Here is a 26,009-nt window from a genome sequence, read left to right as displayed (position 1 = left end):
GTCTTGGTGCAGGAAACGGTATGGACGGGTTCTTACACACTGAGAGTTCTGCGGTTCTCAACGTCTGAATATTCTGTTTTGTGATCAAACCAAGATGACTGCGCCTCCCCCTGGGTGAGCCCTGGCCCCTTCGTCTATATTCTGATCTCCTCCTTCATGACATTGAGAGTTTCTTCATTCAACAATTGTTTATCGAGTGCATACCCCGTGCCAGACACTGTTCAGGAATTTGGGGACAAGAAGCCCTCTTGGTGCTCACATTTTACTTAAAGAAGAAGAAGTGGGGTGGGAGCAAACTGGCAAATGGACACAATAGGTAAATGAATCAGTATGTTAGGTATTGAGAGATATGGGGGAAAGAGCAGGGGAGGGAATCGGGAGTTGCAGTAAGGGGCAGGTGGCTGTGTTAAACGGGCTGGTCAGGAGAGGCCACGTTGATAGGCTGCCTGCCATGTGAGCAAAAACCCGAGGGAGGTGAGGGAGTTGGTCACCGGGATGTCTGGAGGAAGAGCATCCTTGTCACAAAGATCAGCAGGAGCCAAAGCCCAGGTAGCACTGCTTGGAGAATAGCACGGAGGCCTTGTGTTCAGAGCAAAATTAAAAAGTTGTACAGAATTAGGTCAGAAAGATGACTGGGTGGGGGCAAGGTCATGAGGGCCTTGTAGACCATTGTAAGGCCTTCAATCTGAGCGAACCGGAAGGTTAGAGCACAGGAAGGGCTTGAGCTCAATCCCCACCCTCCACCCACTCCCACCCCCACCCCCCCAAAATTCACTATGGCTGCAAGGGTGGCAAGGACCGCAGCAGGGACATCAATCAGGAGACTTGCATGATACGGGCAACACGATGTTGGCTTCGATGATGGCAGAATATGACACACCAAATATGCATTTTTGTAAAAGGCGAAAGATTTATGCGATCTGAAGAGAAACCAGAGTATAAATATGCATTTTTGGCACAAGGATAATTTTGAACTAAAGGCACTTTAAACACCAGCATGTGGCTAGGCATTCGCAGCCGCATGCTCGGTGCCGGTGCCGGTGGCTCCTCCTCCTCCCCTCCGGGAGGCCTGCCCCCACCCGCCCCACGCAGCCGTTTGGCCAATGCCCCTCCCCTCCCCTCCCCTCCCCTCCCCTCCCCTCCCCTCCCTACCGTCAGCAAGAGAGGAGCACAGGGAAGGGAAATGAGGCAACAGGTGAGAGCCCGGGCTCAGAGATCCTGAAAATCGTATTCGCGGGGCCGGGCCAACGCCTAGTCCCGGGAACAGGCACGTGCTGAGGATTCGCTCCACCACCACCCCCTCCTCCGGGAAGGGAGTGGCCGCGGCGGCGTAGGCCCCGCTCTCTTCAAAGGGGCTCCCGGCCAACCCAAGGCATATTATCCTTCGGGCGCTCCAGTGTCTTGGCGTCTGTCATCTCAAGAAAAAGTAATGATCCAGTCCAGGAAGCGTGCGCCCTTCGATAGCTCAGCTGGTAGAGCGGAGGACTGTAGGCTACGTCTGTGCGGACATCCTTAGGTCGCTGGTTCGATTCCGGCTCGAAGGAGATGCCTGACGCTTTTGCCCTCATGAAAGGCACCGCCGCCTAGGTCCGCCCTGGGCCGCTGGCCTGTGCGTTCTGACTTTAGCTCGGGGTTTTTAAGGCTAAATTGCCAGGTCCTGAAGGGGAGGATCCTGAGGCCCACCCAGAAAGCACCCAGGAATTAAGGGGGCTGGCCTTTCACCAAGAAGGAGCCGGCTTCGCCTTGCGGACAAAGCCGGGTAGGTGAGAGAGTGGTCCTTGCTGTCTCCCCTCCTGAGGGGAGGAAACTCCAGAAATTCGATGTACAGTTGGAGCGCACCCCAGAAAGGACGGGCAGTGGAACCGCAATGGGAGGGAGGGGTGGCTCTCAGAAGCCTCGAGTGCCCTGCCCTGACCCCTGAGGCCACAGGCACTTTTTCTGTTCCGGTTCTGCCTCTCAGACTCGAAACTGCGTTTCCTTCCCCACACGCCTTCCTCTCCTGGCGAGCTGCTCCCGACGCTCCCGACGCTCCCTCCTCGCTCCCCCCCAACCCCCCCCCTCCCCCGCCCCTGCAGTCTCAGCCTCCCTTCCCTGCTGTCCTGTACGGCTGTTAAGAGGAGCTGAGCCCGAGGCTCTGGTCTGTCTTCCAGGGTTCGGGAGGCCGTACCGTTGCGGCCTGACAGGGGACCCTCAGGGAGAGTCTATTGATCTGCTTTTACAGAGAGCTCCCAGCCTCGAATGGCACCATCTGTGGAGACCAGTAGGCTGGGACCAAAGACAGAACCTTAGACCTTCTTTGGCTATGGCCCCTGAGGGATGTGGGGGGGGGGGTGGGACCTTTGGGAACCTAGCTTTGGTTTCTCGGGGGAAGACCGGGAGGAGTCAGTGGATTTGGGTGACTGACTAGCACGCGCGAGTGTGGGCCCCCAGCACGGCCCGACACGGCCGACTCTTCCTGTCCGGGGTGTAACTGGCAGTAGCAGGGGGCCTCCGAGGCACTGCCACCCATCCTCAAAGGCGCAGAGGTGCCTGCCTGCCGTCCAGTCAGAGGGTGGCAACACACTTCTGTGGGCCTTTGGCTGGGTGAGTGAGCGGGCTCGGGTGGTGGCCCACACCAGGTGGGATCTGAAACGTTTGTAAAATACATGGAGCTGGGGCAAGGAGTCCAACCCGGACGCCACCGGTGTTTTCTACCTCTCTGCCCTGGACTCCAGTTCCTCTCCAGGAAATCACAGAACCTTGACCTACCTCAGGAAGCAGCCGCCCCTGACAAAGGCACCCCCTTGAGTGGGCAGAGGAGGGGAGCTGAGCCCCCAGGCTGGCCATAAGTGCTTGGTTGGTATCTATCTGCCTCACGCAGCCCTGGAAGTGGTCTCCCGGCCTGACCCGATGCTTTCCTTTCTCCCATCACTTCCCAGTCCGCCTCACTGGGCCAAAGAGGCTAGGTCACTGTGGGCAGGAAGGTGGAGGGGCAGGCACATCAGTACGGGGGCGAGGGGGCGTGGGGGGGGGGAGGAGGGGAGGCCAGGCTCTTAGGTGGGGAGAATAGGTTCATGCCAAGAACACAAAGAGCCAGTTTGAAAGGGTTCCCACTGGCCAAATCAAGTTGATGATAATAACAGATTATAATCCATTGAATAAGATAGGTACAGGGCCTAAAAGCAAATGGCACACCAGTATCAATAAACACTAAGCAGCGGGTCTCGGTCTCTAACCACTGTTGTCCCGCAAACGAATCCAGGAGGACTCCTCTTTGGAAGCCTGTCTAGCCTCACTTCTTTGGGTTGTCATTTTCTGATGGGGGCTCCCATGTACATGCAAAAATCTGCATGCTGTTCTCCGGTTAACCTGTTTTATGTCCTTTTAATTCTCAGGACCTGTTGGAGACCCTAAAAGGGCAAAAGTAAAGTTTTGACTCTGCTACAGTTTGAACCAGGGTGAAACAGTAGATGAACAGAGGGACACGTGGGAACAATAAGGCACCGTATTTCCCCATGTATAAGATGCATCCTTTGCCTGACTGGGCGGTGGCGCAGTGGATAGAGCGTCGGACTGGGATGCGGAAGACCCAGTATCGAGACCCTGAGGTCGCCAGCTTGAGCGCGGGCTCATCTGGTTTGAGCAAGGCTCACCAGCTTGGACCCAAGGTCGCTGGCTCGAGCAAGGGGTGGGCCCCCAGCACGGCCCGACACGGTCTGCTGAAGGCCCACGGTCAAGGCACATATGAGAAAGCAATCAATGAACAATTAAAGTGTTGCAACGCGCAATGAAAAACTAATGATTGATGCTTCTCATCTCTCCGTCCCTGTCTGTCTATCCCTCTCTCTGACTCTCTCTCTGACTCTGTTAAAAAAAAAAAAAAAGATGCATCCTTTTTCGAAAAATTTGGTGTCTAAAAAGTGCGTGCGTCTTATACAGCGGTTGTAGTTTTTCCTTTTTTCTTTTTTTTTTCATTTTTCCGAAGCTGGAAACGGGGAGGGAGTCAGACAGACTCCCGCATGCGCCCGACCGGGATCCACCCGGCACGCCCACCAGGGGGCGATGCTCTGCCCCTCTGGGGCGTCGCTCTGTTGCGTCCAGAGCCACTCTAGCGCCTGAGGCAGAGGCCACGGAGCCATCCCCAGCGCCCGGGCCATCTTTGCTCCAATGGAGCCTCGTTGCGGGAGGGGAAGAGAGAGGCAGAGAGGAAGGAGAGGGGGAGGGGTTGAGAAGCGAATGGGCGCCTCTCCTGTGTGCCCTGGCCCGGAATCGAACCCGGGACTCCTGCACGCCAGGCCGACGCTCTACCGCTGAGCCAACCGGCCAGGGCAGTTTTTCCTTTTTAACTCGCATTTCCCGCTTTTTCGCGCGGATGATGAGTTGTGTGAATTTTATGACGAATAAAACTTGAGTTCAGCCTGATCAGGCGGTGGCACAGTGGATAGAGCATCGGACTGGGACGCGGAGGACCCGGGTCCGAAACCCCGAGGTTGCCAGCTTGAGCGTGGGCTCATCTGGTTTGAGCAGGGCTCACCAGCTTGAGCCCAAGGTCGCTGGCTGGAGCAAGGGGTTACTCTGTCTGCTGTAGCCCCCCACCCTGGGTCAAGGCACGTATGAGAAAGCAATCAATGAACAACTAAGGTGCCCCAAGGAAGACTTGATGCTGCTCACCTCTCTCTCTCTCTTCCTGTCTGTCTGTCCCGCTCTCTGTCTCTGTCACATACAAAAAATAAAATAAAATAAAAAAACAAAAAAAAAAAACTTGAGTTCATTAACTTTATTTAAAATTTAATTGAATTGAATTTTATTTTTTCACAGAGACAAAGAGAGAGTCAGAGAGAGGGATAGATGGGGACAAACAGACAGTTGTGGTACTTTAGTTGTTCATTGATTGCTTTCTCGTCATATGTGCCTTGACCGTGGGGCTACAGCAGACCGAGTGGGTTAACCCCTTGCTCAAGCCAGCGACCTTGGGTCCAAGCTAGTGAGCTTTTTGCTCAAACCAGATGAGCCCGCGCTCAAACTGGTGACCTCGGAGTCTTGAACCTGGATCCTCCACATCCCAGTCCGACGCTCTATCCACTGCGCCACCGCCTGGTCAGGTGAGTTCAATAACTCTATTTAATACATGGTTTTCTCCCAAATTTCGGGCCCAAAATTTATGTGCGTCTTATACATGGGGAAATACGGTACTTACCCTTGACCTGCCTTTTTCTGGTGTCTGTACAGAAAGGCCACATTCCCCTAAAGTGAGAAGGGGGTTGAAGGAGGCTAGGCTGGAAGCTAATGGTGTGGACTAGGGGATCCTCTCCCTGGGCTCAGGGACCGTCTTTTATAGTTCTCACTGAGGGGTTCAAGCAAATGGTATTCAGGGACATTACTGATTAAGCTGACCAGGAAGTGTTTTCAATTCTGTAATTTCTCATAGGAGAGACACAGTATTATTAATCTGATCTGGACTCAGAGGTAGAACCTGGGAACCTGCTGGAAACATTTTTTTCTTTTTAAGCCTGAGATCAAGAAATTAAATCCAATCAGTACATTAAAAGCCTATGATAGCCAGCTGTCAACAAAATTGTCAAGGATCCTTAGCCTTGTGGAGTTTACATTCCAGTGAGTAAAGTTAGAGAGAAGGCTAAAATTGTATATAGTATGTTAAATCAGTGTTTCTCAAGCTTTAATGTGTGCACAGCAGCGAGTTTCAACCGGTATGCCATGGCACACTCACTGGTTTGCCACAAGAATTTTATAAACGTGCAATACCTATTTACTCAGTGACGCCTGACCTCTTTTCCCTTAGATTGTCAAATAAGATGGTGATGACAGCTCTGACCAGATAGCTCAGCTAGTTAGCGCATTGTCCAGAAGCACTGGAGGTTACCGGTTCAATCCTTCCCTGGTCAGGGCACATACGGTAGGAGCAGGTCGATGTTCCTGTCTCTCACCCTGCCCCTTCCTGTCTCTTTGCTAAAAGAAACTGTGGAAGAAGAAGAAAATGACAAGGCCTTGCAGTGTGAATGAATCAAAATTATACCCATTTTGGCGCTCTCCCTTGGGGGAGTACGCCAATGCCTTTCCCTTGTCCCTTCTCGTCTCCTCTTCTTCCCCTAGGCATGTATTCCTTGCCCCTCCAAGGGGCCCCGAAAGAGATTTGCAACCAACCAGGGGAGCAGCGGCACCTTGTCCTGGGCTAACCCGCTGAACCTGTCTCCAACCAAGGTCCCCTTTTCCTCTTTCTTCCTGTAGGGCCAATAAATTCTCCCCTTATCTGTTTAAAAAAAAAATTAAAAAAAAAAAAAAATTTTTTTTCTACCCATCCCTCCTCCCCGCCCCCTCCTCGCCCCCTCCTCGGTCTGCTCGACAGAAAAAATATTCTTGGGTGTGCCGCGCAACGAAAACGGCTATTGTACAGAGTCATCTGGGCCTGGCGGAATCTTGCTAAAATGGACGTAGATAAAAACGAAGTGGTGTGGTTACTCAAGGGCGCGGGTGGGAAGAGGGGTGTCAAGAAGAACAAACTATACGGTGACGGAAAATGCTTTGACCTTGGATGATGGACTCTATGCACACAACACGACCTAAAGCTGAAATGTTACAGAGGAATGCTCACGTGAAAGCTATGTTTTACTAACTGGTCAAATACTACCCCCAGTAATTTCATCACTCAGAAAGAAAGAAATCATACCACGTAAATAGATCTTACCCGCAGCTTTAAAAACAGACAAAAAAATAACGTAGAGCGAAGTCAACTGGGATAAGGAGGTGCAACTATGCAGAAAACAAGAACTTCAAGAACCCGCGGTTCCCTCTAAACTTGCGAAGACCTAGATAACAAGACGTAACCTTTCATTTGGACCCGCAAGACTCAGGGGAGAGCGCGAACGCAGTCCCCCACTACCACAAATTATGCAGTCGAGTTTCCCACATTTGGGGAAATCGCAGGGGTCAGCACATCCGGAGTGCAATGGATAAGCCTCGCCCTGGGAAAACCACCTTCGTGATCATGGTATCTCCCCTGCCAGGTAAGTATGAGTTCCTCTTGCCGCCTCCACCCGAACCACCACGCTCGCTTCGCTCCTCACGCACGGTCACTTTCCTCCAGCCGCCTCCGCACCCTCGCTGCCTCGGGAACCCTGGTCACAACCTCGCCCGGCGCCGAAACAACCTGGGGGGGCGTTTGGATCTCGGGATGTGGGACCTGGAGGCGCGGGCCGCGTGGGACCGGCCATCTCTGCGTCCCTGCTCATCTGCATACACCCCGCCCTCATCGTGACCTCAAAATGACGTCACGTCAGAGACAGATCACCTCTGTGATCCGGGGCTGCGACACGCAGCAGAGTGTCAATTAAACTTAAATACCAAGATCAGAGTTCCGCGGCCAGTGCAACGTGAAACCCTTGTAATCCTCATTCATGATCTTGCAATAGTGAAAGGAAAACTTGAACAGAATATCAGGGCAAGGCGTAGCCGTGTGGGCCGGGGAAGGGTGTTGCAAGTCTTTGAGAATCAAACATTTCCGTCGGGGATAGGGGTGGGGGTGGGAGTGGGGGTTAGGTCGCCTCTTTCAGGCCGCCCGAGTTTATCCCTTTCTCTCCCATACGGGAAGAATCTTTCTTGAGATCAAGTGGAGGTTAAAGGTGCGGAATTCCTCCCCAGATATGAGCAAAATGATTGAAACATGGTGTGTTCCTGAGTGGTCAGTGCAATGGAGCAAAGCAAGGCAAGAGACAGAACTGGAGACTATAGAGTCAGGAAGGTTCCAGCTGGGCAGAGATCCGAGGAAACGTATTGTAGCATCCTTTTTGACTGTTGGTTGTTTCAGGAAGTTTCCTGTCTTAGGGTGCAGTTCCTAAAAACAAAGGATCGTCGTACCTAACCCCGATGATGCCATTATCAAAATCAAGAAATTAGCATGGATTGATACAATATTATTATTGTTTACTCTACAGGCATTTTCCAGTTTTCATCAGTTGTCCCTATAATGCCCTTTATAGCAAAAGAAAATTCAAAACCACAGAACTAAGAGGCCAGTTATTTTGTGGACTGTCCTTCAGCTTTGGGGTAGTCCTGTGTCTCTTCATAATCACATTCAGGTATGCATATTTGAAACAAAGACTACATAAAGGATTTCGGGACTGTTACAGGTTGATTTGTGCCCCTCCAAAAACTATGTTCAAGTCCTGGCGCCTGCTACCTATTGTCGACGGAAGAAACTTCCAAAGCTGTAAGAGTTTTTTTTATGAGTTTATTTGAGCCAAACAGTCTACAATTGCCGGGAAGCAAAGTCTCAACGGATTGAGAAAGCGCTCCAGAAAATCGCAGTTTCACCAGTTATTTTTAATTTTTTTAATCACCACTGATTTTATACTGTACATCAGAATCAAAGGGAAAGAAGTAAGGGGGTTACCTGAAATTCACTGGTGATAGATTAGGGAGGCGGGGAAAAAGCAAAGGGGGGAAATCTCTGGGATTGGATAAAAAGTAAAAATGTATACTTTTTACATAAGGCAGGAAATGTTGTAATGTAATTTCATTCGCGAGTTACATAGAGACACCAAGGTAGGTTATAGAAGAAATTTTAGAAGGAGTTTTATTATTAAGCCGGGGACACGCACGGGGCATTATCAAACCGAAATCGTGCAGTCCAGAATATAGCTCTGACGCTGGTTTTATAGACATAATCACATACTGGTTGGGGGAAGAGAAGGGGGAGCATGGTACAAAAGTCATTTCCTAACAAGCTTATTGAATTTTTGCTCTCTTGTTACACTGTTTATCTACAGGATCTATCAAAAGGAAAAAAACAGCCCTACACCCTAAGACCATAAGGTAACACAGTAGTGATGAATGTTTTACAGACCTGACAAAGACATTCCCAAACCTTCTAGGATTTACAACCTATCCCAGTCACCACAATAGTGGGAAATGTTTAGTTTAGGCCCTAAACTTTAGGATAAGGAGAGGAGCTAAATGAAGTTACTTTTGCTAAGAGTGTTGGGGTTAGCTCATTAGGAAGTCTAAAACTAGTCCCTGCTTGCTTAGGTTACAAGTTTTGCGCATACAAAGAATTTCAAAATGATGATTATTAGAAAGCATATAAAATGTTACAGAATACAGGTGTTTCATGCAAGGGGGGGAGGCTCGTGATCCCTTTGTCTAGATCAGGGGTTGGGAAGCTTTTTGGCTGAGAGAGCCACGAACGCCACATATTTTAAAATGTAATTCCGTGAGAGCCATACAACCACCCGTGTACATTACGCATTATCCAATAAAAATTTGGTGTTGTCCCGGAGGACAGCTGTGATTGGTTCCAGCCACCCACAACCATGAACATGAGCGGTAGGAAATGAATGGATTGTAAAACATGAGAATGTTTTATATATATATATATATATATATATATATATATATATTATTTTTTATTTTATTTTTTATTTTTTTTTAATTTTATTTATTTATTTAATTATTTTTTACAGAGACAGTGAGTCAGAGAGAGGGATAGACAGGGACAGACAGACAGGAACGGAGAGAGATGAGAAGCTTCAGTCATTAGTTATTCATTGCGCGTTGCAACACCTTAGTTGTTCATTGATTGCTTTCTCATATGTGCCTTGACCGCGGGCCTTCAGCAGACCAAGTAACCCCTTGCTGGGGCCAGTGACCTTGGGTTCAAGCTGGTGGGCTTTTTTTTCTCAAACCAGATGAGCCTGCGCTCAAGCTGGGTACCTCGGGGTCTCAAACCTGGGTCTTCCGCATCCCAGTGCGACACTCTATCCACTGCGCCACCACCTGGTCAGGCAAGAATATTTAATATTTTTAACGTTATTATTATTATTATTATTATTTTAATTAAAATTTTGTCTGCGAGCCTGACCAGGCGGTGGCGCAGTGGATAAAGCGTCAGACTGGGATGTGGAAGACCCCAGGTCACCAGCTTGTTGAGACCCCGAGGTCACCAGCTTGAGCGTGGACTCATCTGGTTTGAACAAAAAAAATAGCTCACCAGCTTGGACCCAAGGTCGCTGGCTCGAGCAAGGGGTTACTCGGTCTGCTGAGGCCCACAGTCAAGGCACATATGAGAAAGCAATCAATGATCAACTAAGGTGTCGCAACAAAAAACTGATGATTGATGCTTCTCATCTCTCTCCGTTCCTGTCTGTCTGTCCCTGTCTATCCCTCTCTCTGACTCTTTCTGTCCCTGTAAAAAATAAAAAGTAAAATAAATAAAATAATGACCATTTTACTAGCTCACAAGTCTTTGGATCACCGAATCTGACTGGGCTCACTCAACTGGGCAGTTCTTCAGTTCTCAAGTGGGATCACTCAGACAGTTGCAGTCAGCGGGATCACTCGGACAGTTGCAGTCAGCTGGGGCCTGGTCAGTCTCAGATGACGTGGTTCATCCTCACGACCAGGTCAACCCAGGCTTCCTCCGACAGGCTGACCTAGACTTTTCACGGTGGTCACAGGATGGCAAGTGAGAGCAAGTCCCAATAAGAAAAGGCTTTTCCACCTTCTGCTTGCATCGCATGTACTAATGTTCCATCAGCCAAAGCGAGTCACGGAGCCAAGTCCAGATCAATATGGGAGGACACCGCAGAAGCAGGATGGTTGCGCCTGGGGCCAGCGCTGCAGCCCTCTGCCACTGGGGGTGCTCACTGCTCACCAGGCTTGCCCCTTGTAATTATTAAGTAATTCGTGTGGAGATAATTTGAAGATAATTTGCAAATATCCTGTTCCTCATCAAACCGTACCAACAGTTTTTAGCTTCTGTTGATGAGTTTTGCATTATGATAGCCAAATCTTGATCTTCTAATTCCATCATTCATTCTGCATTTATTAGTTGGCGTTCTAGTGCAGGGGTAGTCAACCATTTTATACCTACCGCCCACTTTTGTATCTCTGTTAGTAGTAAAATTTTCTAACCGCCCACCAGTTCCACAGTAATGGTGATTTATAAAGTAGGGAAGTAACTTTATAAAATTTATAAAGCAGAGTTACAGTAAGTTAAAGCATTCAATAATAATTACTTACCAAGTACTTTATGTCGGATTTTCGCTAAGTTTGGCAGAATAAATCTTTTTTTTTTTTTTTTTTTTACAGAGATAGAGAGAGAGTCAGAGAGAGGGACAGACAGATGGGAATGGAGAGATGAGAAGCATCAATCATTAGTTTTTCGTTGCGCATTGTGACACCTTAGTTGTTCATTGATTGCTTTCTCATATGTGCCTTGACCGCGGGCCTTCAGCAGACCGAGTAACCCCTTGCTCGAGCCAGCGACCTTGGGTCCAAGCTGGTGAGCTTTTGCTCAAACCAGATGAGCAATCAATGAACAACAAGGGTGTCGCAATGTGCAACGAAAAACTAATGATTGATGCTTCTCATCTCTCTCTGTTCCTGTGTGTCTGTCCCTGTCTATCTCTCTCTCTGACTCACTCTTTGTCTCTGTAAAAAAATAAAAACAAATAAAAAAAAATTAAAAAAAAAAGAAGAAAAATAAAGAACCAGAGCCTGGTTCTTTTTAGTAGGGAATGGCATTTACGAAGCTAGAACAAGGCACTGGGTGTGCTTACCATTACCAGGTGTCTTCACTTCTCGGCCCCTTCAGTGCACAGAGCTAGGAAATACATAATTTCCTCTAAAAATTTATTTATTTATTTTAGAGACGGCGGTGGGGGGGGGGGAGAGAGAGAGAGAGAGAGAGAGAGAGAGAAAACAGGGGAGGAGCAGAATGCATCAACTCCCATATGTGCCTTGACCAGGCAAGCCCCGGGTGTTGAACCAGTGTAAGGACCAAGAGAAGATCAGAAAATAAGCAAGGCACTAATGGAACAGGGAACTTAAGGGTTACAGGCAGGTCCTGCTCCTGTTCTGTTAGGAGTAACATGCCCAAGGTCGTTCAAGAAGCAGAGACAGATAGGGACTCTGGGAAGCTGAGAGAGAAGAAAAAAAAAAAAAGGAAAAAGAGACAAACGTTTGCATTCTATTGGTTAAAAGACCCTTATCAGAAGTTTAGGTTTGGAATTCGCCAATGAGCTAGACCCCAGCCCCTGTTGCTATGCTATGTGCAGCCCCCTTAGCAAATAGGTTACCGCCACATCTGCTTCTGTATGAGGCTTGCTTGCTTAGCTTATAAAAAGCTTTAGCTGTGAGCGCTAGGTGCGATTCCCATCTGTAGCTCCTTGTGAGCACGGTGTCTCTGGACACCTCGGGAATTTGCCCCTGCGCAGGTAAAACTGGCCAATAAAGTTACATCTATACTCCTGAAAGTCTCCGACATTTGTTCTTGACCCGGTGGATGCTACACCAGCAACCTCAACGTTCCAGGTCAACGTTTTATCCACAGCACCACCAAAGGTTAGGCATATATTTCTTTTCTTTTTTTCTTTTTTTTTTTGCATTTTTCCGAAGCTGGAAACCGGGAGGCAGTCAGACAGACTCCCGCATGCGCCCGACCGGGATCCACCCGCCATGCCCACCAGGGGGCGATGCTCTGCCCATCCGGGGCGTCGCTCTGTTGCATCCAGAGCCATCCCAGCGCCTGAGGCAGAGGCCACAGAGCCATCCTCAGCGCCCGGGCCATCTTTGCTCCAATGGAGCCTTGGCTGCGGGAGGGGAAGAGACAGACAGAGAGGAAGGAGAGGGGGAGGGGTGGAGAAGCAGATGGGCGCTTCTCCTGTGTGCCCTGGCCGGGAATTGAACCCGGGACTCCTGCACGCCAGACCGACGCTCTACCACTGAGCCAACCGGCCAGGGCCAGGCATATATTTCTTACTCATATCTATATCTAGTAAGAATAGCGAGCCCCTACTGATATCCTCAGTTCCAAATGCCACCTGAACACCACCTGGTCCCTCCTTGCCCTCCCACTCCATACCTGGCTCCCAATGTCCATTTACTCATTAAATCAATCCTCCGATACACACAGCATTATGTTACAAAGTTGTTATAATCATATAGCTATGAAAAACGAACCTATTATGGGACACTCCAGGATCTGCTGGCAGTTCTTGTCCTTGGCCTTGAAGATGCTTACAGTCAAGGCACTGCGTTGAAAAGGCATTTTGGCTGGTTATTTTTTTCTATTTTCACATCTTTTTCCCACACAAAGGGTCGCATACTACATATATTTATGCATTTGTTTTAGTTTGTTTATTTTACTGATTTTTAGAGAGAGGAAGGGAGGGAGGGAGAGAGAGAGAGAGAGGCAGGGAGACACACACACAGAGGAACACGGATCTGTTCCTGTATTGTGCCCTGACCAGGATCCAACCGGCAACCTCGGGCTTCGGGAGCGTCCTCTGAGCAACTCAGCTATCCGGCCAGGGCGCACTTGCTTTTTTTTTTTTTTTTTTTTTTCCTTCACTTAACACAGTCAATGTGTTAAGTTAGAGAAGCCTAGGGGTCAAGAAAACCTGTCCCAACCTGCTCCAGGGCACAAGGGCGGCCAAAGAAAAAGGAAACAAACTAGAACCCCCAAAGTGTGATTTCCCACTAGGAAAAACATTAGAAACAGATCATGAGAGAATCGAACCCCTTAATCTAACTTTAAGCTACAAACCAATGTTTTAGATTTTACTTATATAAGAAATGCCTTTGTTTTACAAATTGATTTGAGAGAGAGGGAGAGACAGAAACATCAATTTGTTATTCCACTTATTTATGCATTGACTGGTTGACTCTTGTACAGTATGTGCCATGAACCAGGATGGAGCCGGCAACCTCCGCGTATGGGGACAACGTCCTAAGCAACTGAGCTACCCAGGCGGGGCCCACTGTTTTTTGTTTTTTGTTTGTTTGTTTGTTTTGTTTTGTTTTAACTAGGAGACTCAGAGCAGTTCTCTCTTGCCTCTTCTCTACTCTAGCGGCCAGGCGGATCCGAGAGGGAGCCAAGGCCGCCAGGACGTCACGAAGAGGGCGTGGCGTATGTAGAAGAGCAAGAGCGCAGAGGCTGCCGGTCATACACGGCGGACAGGGGCCTCCACGTGTTCCCCCCCCGCCTCCCGAGATCCGATCGCCCCCTCAGGTTGTTTCGGCGCCGGGCGAGGTTGCGACCAGGGTCCCCGAGGCAGCGAGGGTGCGGAGGCGGCTGGAGGAAAGTGACCGTGCGTGAGGAGCGAAGCGAGCGTGGTGGTTCGGGTGGAGGCGGCAAGAGGAACTCATACTTACCTGGCAGGGGAGATACCATGATCACGAAGGTGGTTTTCCCAGGGCGAGGCTTATCCATTGCACTCCGGATGTGCTGACCCCTGCGATTTCCCCAAATGTGGGAAACTCGACTGCATAATTTGTGGTAGTGGGGGACTGCGTTCGCGCTCTCCCCTGACTTGTGTGGAGTCATAAGATCAGGTTTTGTGAGCTGTTTTATTTTTCTTCCGTTTGAGCTTGCGTGCGTGCCGGTCGCCGGCGCACTCCCAGACGGAGGAGTGCTGGTTACCTGGTGGGGTTCGCCTAGCTGCGAGTGAGTGAAGAGGATGTAAATCCAGTTCTTCCTACTAAGGTCTTATTCCTCCTGGAGAGCTCGAGGCTTTCCCCACCCCCTTCTGTATTGTTTGCGTTGCGTGTCAAAAGGAAAAGGATGGGTGCGCGTGGAGCTGGACGTTGTGATGTCTCTCGCTGCCCAAAGACAGCAATAATGTAAGACTCGAGAAGAATTGCACTCCCCGGTTTTAAGACCTTGAATCACTCCCCATTCTCCCACTGCAATTTTCCTTTTAAACCCTGGTCTCCCATCTGACTATTTTCTGCATGGTACCCAACACTTAAGCAAGATCAGTCTGAGCTCAACTTCCATAGTTTTACTACAAAACATTAAGAATATTGTATACGCTTTTCCAAACTAGGTACCACCAGCCTTATGAGCCTGACTGGCCTACAGGCCTCACCCACTTTCTTTGCAATTTCTTCTCCTGCCACTCTCCACTCACCGAATAAGAAAGGCCCTCATCCCACACTGCCCTGGTTCCCACCTAGCTATTGACTCCCCCAGGCCATTCCCGCTGCCTGGCCCGCTCCTGTTCCTCCTTCTCAGAGCATGAAGCAGCGATTTTCAACCCTTTTCATCTCATGGCACACAAACTTACTAACATTCTGCCGAGCTGACCAGAAAAATTGGTATACTTTTTTTTAATTTTTATTCCTTTTTAGAGAGAAGGAGAGAACAACATCGATTTGTTGTTCTACTTATTTATGCATTTATTGGTTGATTTTTGTATGTGCCCTGACTGGGGATTGAACTTGAAACACTGGCATACAGGGACAACACTCTAACCAACTGAGCTATCCAGCCAGGGCCAAAAATTGGTATACTTTTGAGTCATTCACACCAGATGGCTACCGTGGTGTTTGTTGGCTGTATTTTTTGTTGTTGTTGTTCTCTTTTTTTTTTTTTGGCCGTTTAAGGGGAAAGAAGTCTGGGCCCCTGACTAGTCAGGTATTACCGGTTTAAAAAACTCTTGCGGCACACCGGTTGGAAATCTCTGGCATGAAGCATAACCAGAGGGGAAACCCTAGACTATCCCACGCAGGCAGGGCTTTGTGCCCGTAGGTGTCTTTCTGTTTTACCTCTGTGTCCCCCAGGCATAAGAAGGCCAATAAGTGTTTTATCAATGCTACAACTCAATGGCAGTGAATCCAGGGCTGGCCGTTTTTATCAGGATCAAGCAGCGAGCTACGGAATAACAAATGTTTGTTCTGGAGATGAAAAGTAGAATCTTTCCTAAGTAGGCCCTTGAGGGAGTTATTTTTTATTTTATTTTTTTAACGTTAAGAGAGAGACAGGAACATCGATCTATTCCTGTATGTGCCCTGACCCGGGATGGAACCCACAACCTCTGCTCTGCGGAACAATGCTCTAACCAATCGAGCTAACCGGCCAGGGTGGGCGTAAGATATTTTTTACCTGATTCGTAGGAATTTTTAAAGTGAGAAGACCCTTGCAAATTGTGCTAGTCAACTCATTTGTATATTAAGCAACCCTCCATCCCCTCCCAGCACCCCAACAAGTACTTTAAGAATGTAAGGGGCTGCCTGACCGGCTGTGGCGCAGGGCATAGGGCGTCCGCTTGGAACTCTGAGGTCGCTCTGTTAGAAACCCTGGGCTTGCCCAGTCATGGCACATACGACAAGCAAGCAATGAACAGCTAAAGTGACACAACTACGAGTTGATAGTTCTCGGTCCCACCCCCTTCCTCTCTCTGTAAACTCAATAAATAAAATCTTAAAAAAAGAAAAGAAAAGAAAATAATGTAAGGGGCCAAGGCATATATGCCATCCACTGTACCATCTTCCCCCAAAGGCCACCCCGGCACAGACAGGTTAACTGATGGACACGTATAGCGTTTTGCCCTGTACTTGCAGTGTCTTGATGTTTACAGAGCATCTTCACATTTCCAAAGCGCTGTACCAACATTTATTAATCCTCACAACACCCCTGTGAGGTAGGTCAATGTCCTTCAGAGTAGAGAAACTGAGGTCAAGTAGAGAGGTCAAGTGAACCTGCCTCAGGCCACAGGGCTCCCTGTAAAGGGACCCCACCGAATCCAGAAGCTAGGGCCCTCCATCCCACGTTCACCCACTTGATGAGCACTGACTGTGTGGGTATACTCTCGCCAGCGAAGGTGACACAGACAAACCACACCAATCTCTCAGTGAACAGTTCAAATGGCATCGGAGAACATCAATCAGTTAAAGAGAGAAGCATTGCCTGACCCGTGGTGGCGCAGTGGATAAAGCGTCGACCTGGAATGCTGAGGTCACCGGTTCAAAACCCTGGGCTTGCCCGGTTAAGGCACATATGGGGGTTGATGCTTCCTGCTTCGCCCCCCACTCCTTGTCTCTCTCTCTTTCTCTCCTCTCTAAAATGAATAAAATTTTAAAGTAAAAAAAAAAAAGAGAAAGAGAGAGAGAGGGAGAACCATTAACCAGCCCAGCAGGGAGACTGGAGGAGGGCCGGAATCATCCTGACTAGCCTTGGGACCTAGACCGGGCATTCTTCAGACCGGTCTGGGACCCATCCGAGCGGTGACCCACTCAAATGCCCACGGTTTCTGAATGGGAGAAAACTTAGAAACCGAGATAGTGGAAACATCCAACCACTCAATCTAACTTTATGTATTTATTTAAAAAATTTTTTTTAAAGACTTTATTCAATTTTTTTTCAGAGAGAAGAGAGAGGGAGAGAGAGAGAGAGAGAGAGAGAGAGAGAGAGAGAGAGAGAGAGAGAAGGAAAGGAGAGGAACAGGAAGGGGGAGGAACAGGAAGCATCAACTCCCATATGTACCTTGACCAGGCAAGCCCAGGGCTTCGAACCAGCGACCTCAGTGTTCCAGGTCGACGCTTATCCCACTGTGTCACCACAGGTCAGGCTAACTTCATTTTTCTTTTTAAAATATTTATTTCTTTTTTTTGTTTTGACAGAGACAGAGAAAGAGTCAGAGAGAGGGACAGCTAGAGACAGGAAGGGAGAGAGATGAGAAGCATCAATTTTTCATTGGGGCGCCTTAGTTGTTCATCGATTGCGTTCTCATGTGTGCCTTGATGGCGGCGGGGGGGGGGGGGGCTACAGCAGAGCAAGTGACCCCTTGCTCAAGCCAGCGACCTTTGGGCTCAAGCCAGTGACCCCGTGCTCAAGCCAGATCAGCCCACCCTTAAGCCGGCGACCTTGGGGTTTCGAACCTGGGTCCTCCTCTATCCACTGTGCCACCGCCTGGTCAGGCTTATTTATTCATTTTTAGAGCAGGGAGAGAAAGAGAGAGAGAAGGAAGGGGTGGTGGTGGGGAAGTAGGAGGCATCAACTCCTATATGTGCCAGGCAAGCACAGGGTTTTGAGCCGGCGACCTCGCTGTTCCAGGTCGACGCTTTATCCACTGTGCCACCACAGGTCAGGCTCAATCTAACTTTAAATAGGCATGACATAATTTTCATTCACAGTAGAGAGGCCAATTTTATTTGTAATGTCACTACTGACAATTAGGATCCATTCTGTACCCTAACTTTATTACAAGCGTCTCAATTTTTTCTCCCCCGTCAAGCACTGCTCCCTCTAGCAGGCTTCTCTGTCTCCACACTGCCCTAGACACTGGTGTAACTACCAAGTGGCTCACTGGCATATGTCACGTGGTTAACTGGCCGAGCCCGGAAACTCTAACAGACCATATTCTCAGCTTCCACATTGTAGAAATAGCTGCCTCTGCCCTGCCTCTGCCCAATTCTATCTTCTATGAAGTGCTAAAAGCACAGCGGCAGTTCATTCTTTTGTAAAGGGATTGGTGAACTTGGTTCAAATATGTCACTTTAAAGGAAATAAGAAAAACCAATACCTGCTCTGTGAAGCATTATACAGGAGTAGATTTTATTACTGCTACTCCACATTTTGGAGTGATACAATGACCAGAGTTAAAAATCATCACTGTTATCACTTTATTTGACAATAGTTGGTTTAGTCTACAAGTTTAAGGCAAACATACTATATGCATTTGCTTTTCTTCAGAAATCATACTTAGAAAGATTACATAAAGTCTGTCCCAAAACTTCTAAGAAATAGTCATTAATTAAAAATCAGTCTGATTAAGATGTTTTACCAGGATACACGAATGAACTAAGGTGGTATACAATGTTTAAAAAAAAAAAAAAAAAAAAAAAAAAGGTAATGGAAATCTTTATCTTGTTTGAAGAATATATTTTGAAAGGGTGAAACTTCAGAAACGACTTAAAGGTAAATAAGATTGGCAGCCATAAGGAATAGTATTCATAAAATAAACAGTTCTAGAGACTACTTAAAAAAGAGATTGGATTTTGGGTTTTGAAGAGGAGGAGAGACAGCCGCCCGGGGAGCAGCAGGTGCAGGGGCGCTGCGTGCCCCGCAGACTGGCAGCGCCTGTGGACGCCCCGCCCCGCTGTTTCTCAGAAAAAAGGAGAGTAGATGCACTTTGTCAGCTGTTTCTTTTGTTTCCAGTGAGCAGTAAATGCCGAACGTCATTAAGAAAATGAAAATACAATCTGAAGGAAGGCAGCCCTTTTTAACCCAAAGGTGGAGCGTGGCTTATGTGTCTCCATTTAACACTGCCAGGCAGTTCTGCAGCAACTGGAGAGTACCCTAAGAAGGAAGGAAAATAAATTATGAAGTTCAAACAGTTTGGCGGAAGTCTCATTGAAAACATCAAGTATTAGAAATCACATAAATCTAAATTTGTTAAGATATAAGAATTTTGGAACAGCTACTTATATACAAATAAAAATTTAAAGACATAAAATTATATAATTTGTTAATGTACAATAATTTGCACATACTAGATTCTTCAGTAAATTTCCATCTAGACCAATATTAATGTTTTGATTTGGCATGTTCTAGTGAGGGGTAAAATATGCCCTTTGTATTCGAGTTAAACTACTGAATATTTTTTTAGTATAATAGGTTCTCATCGCTTCACTTTAGCTATTAGCATATATGGTAGCAGAGTTACAGCAGTTTTTATAAAAATAGTAAGATTACAAACTAAAGTGTTCTATAAAATTCATACTTAAGGACCTATTTTTTAAAATTAAAAAAAAAAATTTTAAGGCTTTATTCATTTGAGCATCAACTCCCACATGTGCCTTGACTGGGCAAAGGCCAGGGTTCTGAACCGGCGGACCTCAGCGTTCCAGGTCGATGCTTTATCCATTGTGCCACCACAGGTCAGGCCTTAAGCACCCATTCATAAAAGATGTAAACTGGCACCCAAAATAAGAGATGTGTAAAGATAAATTTAAGTACAGGGCGGGGTGGGGCAAACACGAAACAGAGTTTATTCTTGTATTATATTAAGTTTATTGATTCTAGGTGAGGGGAGAGAGGGAGAGAGAACGGTAGAGAAACACAGATTCACTGGTTGATTTCTGCATGTATCCAGACTAAGGATCAAATCCTCAGCCCTTGCTCAGTGGGACAACACTCAAACAACTGGACTACCAGGCCAGGGCTATTGTATTATTCTAACTACAGATGAACAACTATAAAACCTACTTTTGTCCCATCCTGTATATTTAGCTTACATAATATATAAATAGGGATGAAGGAAAACCTCTTTCATTGAGTAGAAAGTCAACCAAAATGTATACAGCATGATGGAATTAGAGAATGACCATTTGGCAACCACCATAACTCTATTTGACTCAGCAAAAAATCATGAATAGGCCCTGGCCGGTTGGCTCAGCGGTAGAGCATCGGCCTAGCGTGCGGAGGACCCGGGTTCGATTCCCGGCCAGGGCACACAGGAGAAGCGCACATTTGCTTCTCCACCCCTCCGCCGCGCCTTCCTCTCTGTCTCTCTCTTCCCCTCCCGCAGCCAAGGCTCCATTGGAGCATAGATGGCCCGGGCGCTGGGGATGGCTCTGTGGCCTCTGCCCCAGGCGCTAGAGTGGCTCTGGTCGCAACATGGCGACGCCCAGGATGGGCAGAGCATCACCCCCTGGTGGGCAGAGCGTCGCCCCATGGTGGGCGTGCCGGGTGGATCCCGGTCGGGCGCATGCGGGAGTCTGTCTGACTGTCTCTCCCTGTTTCCAGCTTCAGAAAAATGCAAAAAAAAAACAAAAACAAAAACAAACAAACAAAAAAAATCATGAATAGATGATAAAAATAGTATACTACTACAATGCTACTACTGTAGCCATTAGCTACATGCAGCTAAATCAATATTAAATTTCCATTAATTAAAAGTAAATAAGCCTGACCAGGCAGTGGCACAGTGGATAGAGCGTAGGACTGGGATGCCGAACACCCAGATTCGAGACCCCGAAGTCGCCAGCTTGAGTGCGGGCTCATCTGGTTTGAGCAAAAGCTCACCAGCTTGGACCCAAGGTTGCTGGCTTGAGCAAGGGGTTATTCGGTCTGCTGAAGGCCCGCAGTCAAGGCACATATTAGAAAGCAATCAGTGAACAACTAATGTGTCTCAATGTGCAACAAAAAACTAATGATTGATGCTTCTCATCTCTCCGTTCCTGTCTGTCTGTCCCTGTCTATCCCTCTCTCTGACTCTCTCTCTGTCTCAAAAAAAAAAAAAAAAAAAAAAAAAAAAAGTAAATAAAAACTCAGATCTGTCCTCGTCGGATAGCTCAGATGGTTATACCAACATCCTAAAATGCAGAGATTGCCAGTTCGATCTCAGGTCAGGGTACATACTAGAGCAGATCAATTTTCCTGTCTCTCCCTCTCTCTAAAATCAATAGAATCAACATTCAACAACAACAGCTCAGCTCCTCAGTTGCACCACCCACATTTGAAGTGTTTGACAGCGACATGAGGCTAGTGGCTGCCACACTCGACATTGGTAACTAAGTGATGAGATATTTTTACACAATCCCCGCAGAATACTTAAAAAAATTTTTTTCCTACTGATCTTAGAGAGAGAGGAAAGAAGGGGTGAGGAGGGGGAGGGAGGGAGGGAGGGAGAGAGGGAGGGAGAGAGAGAGAGAGAGAGAGAGAGAGAGAGAGAGAGATATTATTCCACTTATCATGTATTCACTGGTTGATTCTTGTATGTGCCCTGACCGGGGATTGAACCCGCAAGCTTGGTGTATCAGGACGATGCTCCAACCGAGCTACCCGGGCAGGGCCCTGCAGAAGACTTCATTCCAAAGTGTGAAATTGTAGCTTTGCCATGATGTAGTGAGAAGACATAAGCATCACACTTCTTTGGAATTTCTGCTAAAAGTACATAACCTAAACCCAATACTTAAGCCCAAATTAAAGGGTATTCTGTAGGCCAGTGCTTTTAATAGTGTCCAATGTTACATAATAACACCAAGACTCAGGAACTTTTCCAGATTAAAAAGTGTAAAAAGACATGATCTGAATGCAACACACTATTTTGAATCTCCTTCTGCTGTTAAGGACATTATTGAAACTGGTGAAAAGTGAGTTAAGTGCTTGTGGATTGGATAAGCATTATACCAATATTAAGTTTCTGATCTTTATTATGGTAATGAAAACTTAAGAGAATTATTTGGTTTTAGAAAATTCACACTGAAGTGTTTGAGAGTGAAGAGGCATCATATCCACAATTTACTCAAATGGTTTAAGACAAAGTGAGGTGTTTTTACAGAGTGTGTGTGTGTAAAGAGGAAGGACAAAGCAAATGGGATCATCTGAACGTTTGAGGAATCTGGGTAAAAAGTATCAAGAAATTCTTGTACTTTCCTTACAACTATCTGAAAGTCTGAAATAACATAAATATTTAACAGTTTTAGGTTATTTAGGTTACTGTCAATTTGTTGGCAGTATGTCGACAGTGATAAATGACTTTGGGCCTATGTTTTTTTTTTTTTTTTTTACAGAGACAGAGAGAGGGTCAGAGAGAGGGATAGACAGACAGGAACGGAGAGATGAGAAGCATCAATCATTAGTTTTTCGTTGCGCATTGCGACACCTTAGTTGTTCATTGATTGCTTTCTCATACGTGCCTTGACCGCGTACCTTCAGCAGACCGAGTAACCCCTTGCTCGGGCCAGCGACCTTGGGTCCAAGCTGGTGAACTTTTGCTCAAACCAGATGAGCCCACACTCAAGCTGGCGACCTTGGGGTCTCGCACCTGGGTCCTCGGCATCCCAGTCCGACGCTCTATCCACTGCGCCACCGCCTGGTCAGGCAAGCCTATGTTTTTAAAATTATCCCGCATGCACCCCAACCGGGATCCACCAGGCAACCCTGTCTGGGGTGATGCTCCAATCAACCGAGCTATCCCTCAGTGGTGCTCACACCAACTGAGACACTGGCTGAGAGAAGGGAAGAGGGAGGGGAAGAGAAGCAGATGGTCGCTACTCATGTGTGCCCTGACCAGGAATGGAACTTGGGACGTCTGCATGCCAGGCCGACAGTCTATCCACTGAGCAAACCACCCAGGGCCTGAAATTATCTTCTTAAAGTTATATTCCTCAAGTTGACTGCTGAGTCAAAAGATGCATACCCTGCACTTAGACACACTCCAAAAGGGTGTGCACCAACCCACATGTCACCAGCATGGCATATGAGGACTCGCTTCACACCCTCAGTTGGTGTGATCACTTTTTTTTACTACCCTTATCATACATTTGAGACTATTTTCAAGGACACAAATGTAACCTATCTAGTTTTCTGTTACAAGATTTCAATTATGTGATGGCACATATCCCAGTTATAATAAATGAAATCCAAAGGTAGTTTCAAACCATGTTGCGTGTGAATTTAACTATCTAGTCTTTCTGGAATAACTTAGGTGGATTCTGAGACCAAAATGAGATTCTGTTCAGATTTACAAAATCATAAAGACATCTTAAACAGAGTAGAGTTTCTCAACCTCGGCAACCTTGACCTTTTGGACTGTACAGTCCTTCCTGTGTAGACTGCCCTGTGCATTGTGGGTGCTCAGCAGAATCCCTGGCCTCTGCCAGTAGCAATCTACCCACCTCAGTTGTGACATCCACAAATGTCTCCAGAAATGGCTAAATATCTCCTGGGAGGAAAAACCACCTCCACTTGAAAGCCACCGGGCTGGAAGAGCTATCAGAAAACTGAACACAGCATACTTCGGAAAGAATTTGAAGAAGTACAAAATCTGGAAGTCAGAGGCTGACATCAACCTTTACAAGGAGTCAGCAAGGTTTTCCTGTCAAGGGCTAAACAGTGAATATTTTAGACTTCAAGAGACATCTGGTCTCTTTCAGTTACTCACTTTTTTGCTTTAACATAATTTTTTTTAAAAGACAGAGAGAGAAAGAGAGAAGGGGGGAGGAACAGAGAGCATCAACTCCCATATGTGCCTTGACCAGGCAAACCCAGTGTTTCGAACTGGCGACCTCAGCGTTCCAGGTCGACGCCCTTATCCACTGCGCCACCACAGGTCAGGCTCCCTTTTTCTAAAGTACTGTGAAAGCAATCATAGACAAAGCTTAATGAATGAGCTGACTATATTCAAATAACATTTTATTTATAGATTAAATTCAAATTTTATATAATTATCACATCATGAAATATTTTTAACTTTTTTTGTGTGTGTGTGACACAGACAGAGAAAGAGACAGAGCGAGGGACAGACAGGGACAGACCGGAAGGGAGAGAGATGAGATGCATCAATTCTTCGTTGTGGCACCTTACTTGTTCACTGATTTTTTTCTCATATGTGCCTTGACCCAGGGGGCTACAGCAAAGTGAGTGACCCTTTGCTAAGGCCAGCGACCATGGGGTCACGTCTATGATCCCATGCTCAAGCCAGCAAACCCATGCCCAAGCTGGATAGCATGCACTCAAGCCGGATGAGCCCACACTCAAGCTGGCAACTTCAAAGTTTCGAACCTGGGTCCTCTGTATCCCAGTCTGACGCCCTATGTGTGGCGCCACCACCTGGTCAGGCTATGTTTTATTTTTTAAAATGTTTATTTTATTGATTTAAGGGAGGGAGGGAGAGACAGAAACATCGATCTGTTTCTGTATGTACCCTACTGGGGTAGAGGGAGGATTGAAGTGCCAACCTTCGTGCTGTGGAGTGATGCTCTAACCAACAGAGCTAGCCAGCCAGGGTAGGGATGGTTTTTTTTTTTTTGTATTTTTCTGAAGCTGGAAACGGGGAGAGACAGTCCGACAGACTCCCTCATGCGCCCGACCGGGATCCACCCGGCACGCCCACCAGGGTGCGACGCTCTGCCCACCAGGGGGCGATGCTCTGCCCCTCCGGGGCGTCGCTCTGTTGCGACCAGAGCCACTCCAGCGCCTGGGGCAGAGGCCAAGGAGCCATCCCCAGCGCCCGGGCCATCTTTGCTCCAATGGAGCCTCGCTGCGGGAGGGGAAGAGAGAGACAGAGAGGAAGGAGAAGGGGAGGGGTGGAGAAACAGATGGGCGCTTCTCCTGTGTGCCCTGGCCGGGAATCGAACCCGGGACTTCTGCACGCCAGGCTGATGCTCTACCACTGAGCCAACCGGCCAGGGCCGGCAGGGACGTATTTTTAAAATAACCATTTAAAAACAGAAACGTGCCTGACCAGGCAGTGGCGCAGTGGATAGAGCGTCGGACTGGGATGCGGAGGACCCAGGTTCGAGACCCCAAGGTCGCCAGCTTGAGCACAGGCTCATCTGTTGTTTTTTTTTTTGTTTTTTTTAAATTAATTTATTTATTTATTCATTTTAGAGAGGAGAGGGAGAGACAGAGAGAGAGAAGGGGGAGGAGCTGGAAGCATCAACTCCCGTATGTGCCTTGACCAGGCAAGCCCAGGGCTTTGAACCGGTGACCTCAGCATTTCCAGGTCGATGCTTTATCCACTGCTCCACCACAGGTCAGGCGGCTCATCTGGTTTGAGCAAAGCTTGGACCAAGGTCACTGGGTGAACAAGGGGTTACTCGGTCTGCTGTAGCCCCATGGTCAAGGCACATATGAGAAAGCAATCAATGAGCAACTAAGGTGTCGCAACGAAAAACTGATGATTGATGCTTCTCATCCCTCTCCGTTCCTGTCTGTCTGTCCCTATCTATCCTTCTCTCTCTGTCTCTGTAAAAAAAAATAATAATAATAATAGTAAAAAAATAAAATAAAATAAAAACAGAAATGTCACTCCTGGTTCATAGGCTATATTGCCAACCCTTTCTTTTTTATTTTATTTTTTAAATTTTTTAATTCATTGTAGAGAAGAGAGAGAGAGAGAGAGAGAGAGAGAGAGAGAGAGAGAGAGGAGGAGGAGGAAGCATCAACTCCCATATGTGCCTTGACTCGGTAAGCCTAGGGTTTTGAACTGGCGACCTCAGCGTTCCAGGTTGACGCTTTATCCACTGTGCTACCACAGGTCAGGCCGCCAACCCTTTGTTGCTTTAGAACAGAACCTTTGATAGTTTATAGCCTCTTTATTTTTTAAAAATTATTATTTTAGTATATTTTATTTTATATTTTTGTGACAGAGACAGAGAGAGAGGGACAGACAGACAGGAAGGGAGAAAGATGAGAAGCATCAATTCTTTGTTGCAGCACCTTAGTTATTCATTGAATGCTTTCTCATATGCGCCTTGATCGGGGGGGCTACAGCAGACCAACT

At 47.4% G+C, this 26,009-nt stretch overlaps 1 long non-coding RNA gene and 3 other non-coding genes across 4 annotated transcripts in view; 2 read left to right on the top strand and 2 right to left on the bottom strand.

Moving 5' to 3' along the window:
* The first annotated feature begins 1,454 nt into the window (after positions 1-1,454).
* On the top strand, positions 1,455-1,544 carry TRNAY-GUA (transfer RNA tyrosine (anticodon GUA)). The gene is given in 2 exon segments: positions 1,455-1,491; positions 1,509-1,544. It is a non-coding gene; the product is annotated as a tRNA-Tyr (tRNA).
* Positions 1,545-6,845: 5,301 nt separating this feature from the next.
* LOC136377661 (U1 spliceosomal RNA) lies at positions 6,846-7,009 on the bottom strand. The gene has a single exon (XR_010746340.1). It is a non-coding gene; the product is annotated as a U1 spliceosomal RNA (small nuclear RNA).
* A 7,131-nt stretch (positions 7,010-14,140) lies between these two features.
* On the top strand, positions 14,141-14,304 carry LOC136377660 (U1 spliceosomal RNA). The gene has a single exon (XR_010746339.1). It is a non-coding gene; the product is annotated as a U1 spliceosomal RNA (small nuclear RNA).
* A 4,003-nt stretch (positions 14,305-18,307) lies between these two features.
* Positions 18,308-26,009, bottom strand: part of LOC136376172 (uncharacterized) — a 29,556-nt gene continuing 21,854 nt past the window's right edge. Inside the window, exon 5 of the long non-coding RNA XR_010746151.1 lies at positions 18,308-19,075. This is a non-coding gene — a long non-coding RNA (uncharacterized lncRNA). The remainder of the gene's footprint in view (positions 19,076-26,009) is intronic.

This window comes from Saccopteryx leptura, chromosome 6 (assembly GCF_036850995.1).
Source record: "Saccopteryx leptura isolate mSacLep1 chromosome 6, mSacLep1_pri_phased_curated, whole genome shotgun sequence".
Taxonomy (NCBI): Eukaryota; Metazoa; Chordata; class Mammalia; order Chiroptera; family Emballonuridae; genus Saccopteryx; species Saccopteryx leptura.
Note: the sequence above shows the minus strand (reverse complement) of the source record. Positions and strands in the feature narration are given on the sequence as shown.